Below are 7,373 nucleotides of genomic sequence, written 5' to 3'. Positions count from 1 at the left end.
GGGCAGGGCTCGCGCGAGCCGCCCAAATCCGTCTTTTTCTAAAATTTTAAAATTCAGAAAGGGGCACGAACGAGAAAGAGGGATAAGTCCGGCGGCCGGGGACCCGGCCCACTTCACCGCAGAAGTCCAGAATCAAGAGCTCAGGGGCTTGCACGGTCTTTCGAAAGGCAAGGGGTTCCCCAGACATCCAGCTCCAGTCCGCGGCAGAGAAGGGGCGGGGCTCGAGCGCCCGTTCATGTCCCTTGCTTTTTCATCGGCTCCTTCTTCATCTTTTCTTTTCGACGCCTCTCTTTGGATACCGACCCGGGCGCGGCCCGCAAAGGGCGCGCTCGGAGTGTGTGTCTGTGCGGCTGTCTGGGGCTTCTCGCTTCCCCTACACCTTTCCTCGTGAGGTTTGTTTTCGCCTCGCTTGGCCGCAAGGACCTCCCGGGGGTCACGGCGGTAAGTCCGCAAGCTACCGGGGTCTTCTTGTGAGCCGGTGCGAGGCCGTATTGCCTATTACGTAGTGCTACGTGTGTTTCTCATGGGGAGGGTTCGATTGCTCGAGACCACTCCCTCACCTATACTTCATGACCTCTCGACCCCCTCTAAAAAGCACCCTCACAACATGCCTTTCAACGACAAATTGTCACGTCTAATTTTTGGCACAGTCCCGTTACATTCACGTGCCTGTAGAATCTGTGGACCCGGAAATGCTCGCCCTTGCGACGGTCGAGACCCCTGGCTCTCCCCCTCTCAACAGGGCTCCCAGTCCGTCCACGGCCGTGACTCTGGCGGGGGACGCCGGTCACCGCTGGCGGCTGAATGCACGGGGATTTTCGTCAAAGTCCACTACCCTACATAGACTTCACGAGCGCAAGAACCCCCTCCATCTTTACCTCTTACAACACGCGAGTCAATAAGAAATTTTCCCATTTCGACCCGCACTTCCACGCAAGTCAATGGGGTTTCGCCTTTCAGCGGGGCTCCGGGTCCGCCCTCGTCCGTGTCTCGGGCAGGGGACAGCCGGGTTTCGATGGTGGACCAGTATTCTTCGGGGGATAACCAGGCCATCGAGACCCCAAGTCCAGCCTCGGCCGTGTCTCTGGCATGGGACAGCCGAGAATCGATGAGGAGAACGGTATTCTTCGGGGGACAACCAAGCCATCGAGACTCCAAGTCCAGCCTCGGCCCTGTCTCTGGCATGGGACAGCCAAGAATCGATGGAGAACCGGTATTCTTTGGGGGATAACCAAGCCATCGAGACTCCAAGTCCACCCTCGTCCGTGTCTCGGGCAGGGACAGCGGTTTCGATGGTGGACCAGTATTCTTCGGGGGATAACCAGGCCATCGAGACCCCAAGTCCAGCCTCGGCCGTGTCTCTGGCATGGGACAGCCGAGAATCGATGGAGAACCGGTATTTCGGGGGACAACAAGCCATCGAGACTCCAAGTCCAGCCTCGGCCCTGTCTCTGGCATGGGACAGCCAAGAATCGATGGAGAACCGGTATTCTTGGGGGGATAACCAAGCCATCGAGACTCCAAGTCCACCCTCGTCCGTGTCTCGGGCAGGGACAGCCGGGTTTCGATGGTGGACCAGTATTCTTCGGGGGATAACCAGGCCATCGAGACCCCCAACTCCAGCCTCGGCCGTGTCTCTGGCATGGGACAGCCGAGAATCGATGGAGAACCGGTATTCTTCGATGGACAACCAAGCCATCGAGACTCCAAGTCCAGCCTCTGCCCTGTCTCTGGCATGGGACAGCCAAGAATCGATGGAGAACCGGTATTCTTTGAGGGGATAACCAAGCCATCGAGACTCCAAGTCCACCCTCGGCCGTGTCTCTGGCAGGGGACAGCCGAGAATCGATGGAGAACCGGTATTCTTCGGGGGATAACCAAGCCATCGAGACTCCAAGTCCACCCTCGGCCGTGTCTCTGGCATGGACAGCCGAGAATCGATGGAGAACCGGTATTCTTCGGGGGACAACCAAGCCATCAAAACCCCAAGTCCAGCCTCGGCCGTGTCTCTGGCATGGGACAGCCCGAGAATCGATGGAGAACCAGTATTCTTTGGGGGATAACCAAGCCATCGAGACTCCAAGTCAGCCCTCGGCCCTTTCTCTGGCAGGGGACAGCCGAGAATCGATGGAGGACCGGTGTTAAACAGGCCATCGAGACCCCGGTCCGACCTCGCCCGTGTCTCCGGCAGGGACAACCGAGAAACGGTGGTTGCTCTATGCACGGGGAACTTCGAACGAGACCCCTCCCTTATATATACTTCAGGAGCACGAAAACCCCCTTCAATTTTCGCCTCTACAACACGCAAGTCAATAGGAAATTTTCCTTGAAACCCGAATGTCAAGGCGTCCAGCGGGACTCCTGGTCCCCCTTCGGCCGTGTCTCTGGGCAGAGGACAACCGAGAATCGATGGCGGACCAGTACTCTTTCGAGGGTAAACCAGTCCAGCGGGACTCGGGTTCCCCTTCGGCCCGGTCTCCCGGAGGGGACAACCGAGAATCGATGGTGGACCAGTACTCTACCGAGGATAACCAATCCAGCGGGACGCCAGTTCGGACCTCGCCCGTGTCTCGGGCAAGGGGCGGCGAGGCACCGCTGTTGGCTCAATGCACGGGGGTCTTCGAGAGAGGCCCCTCCCTTACATATACTTCACGAGCGCGAAACCCCCCTTCCATTTTCGCCCCTACAACACGCAAGTCAACGGGAAATTGTCATTGAAATTTGAAAGTCAAGGCTTCCAGCGGGACTCCGGGCCATCCCTCGGCCGTGTCTCCGGCAGGGGACCGCCGAGAACCGACAGAGTGCACGACCATGTTCTTCCAGTGGATTTCCAATCCAGCGGGACTTCAACCATCCCTCGGCCGTGTCTCCGGCAGGGACATCCAAGAACCGCTGATGGAAAGGTGTGCTTCCTAGTATAAGCCAATCCAGCGGGACTCCGGGTCATCCCTCGGCCGTGTCTCCGGCAGGGGACCGCCAAGAACCGACACAGTGCACGACCATGTTCTTCCAGTGGATTTCCAATCCAGCGGGACTTCAGGCCATCCCTCGGCCGTGTCTCCGGCAGCGTACATCCAAGAACCGCTGATGGAACGGTGTGCTTCCTAGTATAAGCCAATCCAGCGGGACTCCGGGTCATCCCTCGGCCGTGTCTCCGGCAGGGGACCGCCGAGAACCGACACAGTGCACGACCATGTTCTCCCAGTGGATTTCCAATCCAGCGGGACTTCAGGCCATCCCTCGGCCGTGTCTCCGGCAGGGTACATCCAAGAACCGCTGATGGAACGGTGTGCTTCCTAGTATAAGCCAATCCAGCGGGACTCCGGGTCATCCCCCGGCCGTGTCTCCGGCAGGGGCCTGCCAAGAACCGACACAGTGCACGACCATGTTCTTCAGTGGATTCCAATCCAGCGGGACTTCAGGCCATCCCTCGGCCGTGTCTCCGGCAGCGTACATCCAAGAACCGCTGATGGAACGGTGTGCTTCCTAGTATAAGCCAATCCAGCGGGACTCCGGGCCATCCCTCGGCCGTGTCTCCGGCAGGGGACTGCCAAGAACCGACACAGTGCACGACCATGTTCTTCCAGTGGATTTCCAATCCAGCGGGACTTCAGGCCATCCCTCGGCCGTGTCTCCGGCAGGGTACATCCAAGAACCGCTGATTGTACAGGGTTCTTCCTAGGATAGTCAATCCAGCGGGACTCCTGGCCATCCCTCGGCCGTGTCTCCGCCAGGGTACAGTCAAGAACCGACACAGTGCACCACCATGTTCTTCAAGTTTATATACAACAAAATGATAATAATAATAATAATAATAATAATAATAATAATAATAATAATAATAATAATATAAAACAAAATAATGATGATAATAATAATAATAATAATAATAATAATAATAATAATAATAATAATAATAATAATAATAATAATAATAATAATAAATCCAGCGGGAATCCGGGCCATCCCTCGGCCGTGTTTCCGGCAGGGTACATCCAAGAACCGCTGATGGAACAATGTTTTTCCTAGTATAATTTAATCCAGCGGGACTCCGGGTCATCCCTCGGCCGTGTCTCCGGCAGGGTACATCCAAGAACCGCTGATGGAACGGTGTGATTCCTAGTATAAGCCAATCCAGCGGGACTCCGGGTCATCCCTCGGCCGTGTCTCCGGCAGGGGACTGGCGATACTCGATGGTTGCACAGTTTTCCTTCCGAAGATGAGCAATCAATCAAGCGGGACTCCGGGTCCGTCCTCGGACGCTTCTCCGGCAGGGGACTGGCGATAATCGCTGGTGGTACAGTGTGCTTCCTAGTATAAGCCAATCCAGCGGGACTCAGGGTCATCCCTCGGCCGTGTCTCCGGCAGGGGACTGGCGATAATCGATGGAGGCACAGTTTTTCTTCCGAAGATGACCAATCAATCCAGCGGGACTCCAGATGCAACCTCGGCCGTGTCTCTGGCAGGGTACAGTCAAGAACCGCTGGTGGTACAGTGTTCTTCCCAGGATAGCCAATCCAGCGGGACTCCGGGTCCGCCCTCGCCCGTGTCTCCGGCAGGGACTGCCGAGAACCGACACAGTGCACCACCATGTTCTTCAAGTTTATATACAACAAAATAATAATAATAATAATAATAATAAATCCAGCGGGACTCCGGGTCATCCCTCGGCCGTGTCTCCGGCAGGGGCCTGCCAAGAACCGACACAGTGCACGACCATGTTCTTCCATTAGATTTCCAATCCAGCGGGACTTCAGGCCATCCCTCGGCCATGTCTCCGGCAGGGTACAGTCAAGAACCGCTGGTGGTACAGTGTTCTTCCCAGGATAGCCAATCCAGCGGGACTCCGGGTCCGCCCTCGCCCGTGTCTCCGGCAGGGGACTGCCGAGAACCGACACAGTGCACCACCATGTTCTTCAAGTTTATATACAACAAAATAATAATAATAATAATAATAATAATAAATCCAGCGGGACTCCGGGTCATCCCTCGGCCGTGTCTCCGGCAGGGGCCTGCCAAGAACCGACACAGTGCACGACCATGTTCTTCCATTAGATTTCCAATCCAGCGGGACTTCAGGCCATCCCTCGCCCGTGTCTCCGGCAGGGGACTGGCGATACTCGATGGAGGCACAGTTTTTCTTCCGAAGATGACCAATCAATCCAGCGGGACTCCAGATGCAACCTCGGCCGTGTCCGGCAGTGTACAGCCAATAACCGCTGATGGAACAGTGTTCTTCCTAGGATAACCAATCCAGCGGGACTCCGGGTCATCCCTCGGCCGTGTCTCCGGCAGGGATCACTCAAGAACCGCTGATGGTACAGGGTTCTTCCTAGGATAGTCAATCCAGCGAGACTCCAGGCTATCCCTCGGCCGTGTCTCCGGCAGGGTACATCCAAGAACCGCTGATGGAACAGTGTTTTTCCTGGTATGATTCAATCCAGCGGGACTCCGGGTCATCCCTCGGCCGTGTCTTCGGCAGGGGACTGGCGATACTCGATGGAGGCACAGTTTTTCTTACGAAGATGACCAATCAATCCAGCGGGACTCCAGATGCAACCTCGGACGTGTGTGTCTGGCAGGGTACAGTCAAGAACCGCTGGTGGTACAGTGTTCTTCCTAGGATAGTCAATCCAGCGGGACTCCGGGTCCGCCCTCGGCCGTGTCTCCGGCAGGGTACATCCAAGAACCGCTGATGGAACAATGATTTTCCTAGTATAATTTAATCCAGCGGGACTCCGGGTCCGTCCTCCGCCGCTTCTCCGGCAGGGGACTGGCGATACTCGATGGAGGCACAGTTTTTCTTACGAAGATGACCAATCAATCCAGCGGGACTCCAGATGGAACCTCGGCCGTGTCTCTGGCAGGGTACAGTCAAGAACCGCAGATGGTACAGGGTTCTTCCTAGCATAGTCAATCCAGCGGGACTCCGGGCCATCCCTCGGCCGTGTCTCCGGCAGGGTACATCCAAGAACCGCTGATGGAACAATGTTTTTCCTAGTATAATTTAATCCAGCGGGACTCCCGGTCATCCATCGGCCGTGTCTTCGGCAGGGGACTGGCGATACTCGATGGAGGCACAGTTTTTCTTCCGAAGACGAGCAATCAATCCAGCAGGACTCCAGATGCGACCTCGGCCGTGTCTCTGGCAGGGTACAGTCAAGAACCGCTGGTAGTACAGTGTTCTTCCCAGGATAACCAATCCAGCGGTACTCCGGGTCATCCCTGGGCCGTGTCTCCGGCAAGGGGACTGCCGGTGACTGTAAAGGCGGGGGATTCTCCCAGCACGCAAACCCATGGACAACGAGAACCCCTTCTAATTTTTCACCGTTAAAACAGGCAAGTCAACGGGATTTCGACATCTCTACTCAAAGAACGCCATTCCAAAGTAGCCGCTGACGTTCGAGGCCTTCGTCACCCCTTGGTTGCGCCTTGACCGTGGGCCTGGGACGCTGTGTGTGTGCCTCTGAAGACGGAGGGTTCTTCCAAAACACAACCCACCCCCACCCCCCCCCCCCCCCCCCAAAAAAAAAGCAGCTGAAGTTCGAGGCTTTCGTCACCCCTTGGTTGCGCCTTGACCGTGGGCCTGGGATGCTGTGTGTGTGCCTGTGAAGATGGAGGGTTCTTCCAGCACACGAACCCATGAACAACGAGAGCTCCCTCTCCTTTCTCACCGCTTAAAGAGGCACGGCTACCATATTCAGACATCTCTAGCTCACGCAACGACATTTGAAGAAGAAGAAGAAGAAGGGGGAGCCGCTGAAGTTTGAGGCTTTCGTCACCCCTTGGTTGCGCCTGGACCGTCGGCCTGGGACACTGTGTGTGTGCCTGTGAAGACGGAGGGTTCTTCCAGCACACGAACCCATGAACAACGAGAGCTCCCTCTCCTTCCTCACCACTAAAAGAGGCCCGGCTACCATATTCAGACATCCCTACTACTACAACAACGGCATTCAAAAAACAAACACAAAAACTCACTGAAGTTCGAGGCCTTCGTCACCCCTTGGTTGCGCCTGGTCCGTCGGCCTGGAATGCGGTGTGTGCCTTTAAAGGTGGAGCAGCATACATACACATACAAACAAACACAACACTTTAATAATACAACCCAAAAAAACGGGGGGGGGGGGGCGTCAAACCAGGCCTCGGCCTGCCTGCTGGCCAACTAATCAGCCAACTATCTATCTATCTATCTATCCATCCATCCATCCATCCATCGATTCAGCCAGCCAGCTAGCCAACTATCAAACTAACTAACTAACTAACTAACTAACTATCTATCTATCTATCTATCCATACATCCATCCATCCATCCATCCATCCATCCATCGATTTAGCCAGCCAGCTAGCCAACTAATCAGCCAGCCAACTAATTA

Source organism: Strongylocentrotus purpuratus, unplaced genomic scaffold (assembly GCF_000002235.5).
Source record: "Strongylocentrotus purpuratus isolate Spur 01 unplaced genomic scaffold, Spur_5.0 spur5_scaffold_12, whole genome shotgun sequence".
NCBI lineage: Eukaryota > Metazoa > Echinodermata > Echinoidea > Camarodonta > Strongylocentrotidae > Strongylocentrotus > Strongylocentrotus purpuratus.
This window is presented reverse-complemented; position numbering follows the sequence as displayed.